This window comes from Phytophthora parasitica (assembly GCF_000247585.1).
Source record: "Phytophthora parasitica INRA-310 unplaced genomic scaffold supercont2.55, whole genome shotgun sequence".
NCBI classification, from domain to species: Eukaryota; Oomycota; class Peronosporomycetes; order Peronosporales; family Peronosporaceae; genus Phytophthora; species Phytophthora nicotianae.
In genome coordinates this window covers 109,619-110,733 of record NW_008649041.1, presented here as the reverse complement: position 1 = coordinate 110,733, position 1,115 = coordinate 109,619, and positions in this window count along the sequence as shown.

The window sequence follows — 1,115 nt, the reverse complement described above, 5'->3', positions numbered from 1 at the left end:
GACTCAGACCTCGATGAAGAGCAGCGTTCCATGTTCAAGTCGATGCTGTGGGAACTCAGAGATCTATTCGTGGAAACGTCGAAGCGACCAGGTCGTACGGATCTTCTCGAGTTTAAGATCGACACGGGAACGCATGGGCCTACCCAACAACAACCGTACAGAGTGTCTAAGGCAGAGGGCGATATGATGGAGGCCGAGTTGCAGCAATATTTGGAGCTGAATCTGATCAGGCCGTCTACAAGCCCGTGGGCCAGCCCTGTCCTAATGATACGGAAACCCGACGGAGGGATACGGTTTTGTATTGATTATCGGAAACTAAACGCAGTGACGATCAAGGATAGCTATCCTATGCCTTTGATCGACGACATATTGGACGTTCTAGGGAACGTTCGGTTATTCTCGACTTTGGATATTGCTTCTGGCTACTGGAATGTGCCGATGCGTCCGGATCGTGTGGAGAAAACTGCGTTCACGAGCAAGTTCGGGTTATTTGAGTGGTTAGTGATGCCGTTCGGGTTGTGTAACGCCGTTCCGGCATTCGAAGGACTGATGGAGAACGTGTTAGTGGATCTTAAGTGGCGAACATGCCTGGTTTACCTGGATGATTGCGTGGTATTTAGCAAGGACATTTCGACTCATTTGGTGCGCGTCAGGCAAGTGTTGGAAGGCTTCAGAGAAGCGGGATTCAAACTGAAGATTAAGAAGTGCCATTGGGGACGTAGCCAAGTGGCGTTCTTGGGCCACATAGTGACTCCGTCCGGCATTTTGCCTAACCCCGAGAAAGTGAAGTCAGTGATGAACATCGCTACGCAGCACGACATCCACACGTTGAGAGCGTTCCTGGGGTTGACCAGCTACTTTAGACGGTACATTCCTGGGTTCGCCGCGATTGCTGCTCCGTTGGAAAGCTTAAAACAAAAGGGCGTCGCGTTTCGCTGGAAAGCGATTGCGAGGGAGCGTTCCTGCAGCTACAACAGGCGTTAGTAAGGCCTCCGATTCTAGTGTACCCAGATTTTACGAAGAAGTTCAAACTTTATGTGGACTCTTCACATCTGGCCGTCGGAGCATGCCTTATGCAATCGGTGGATGGTCGCGACCGTGTAGTCGCGTATGCA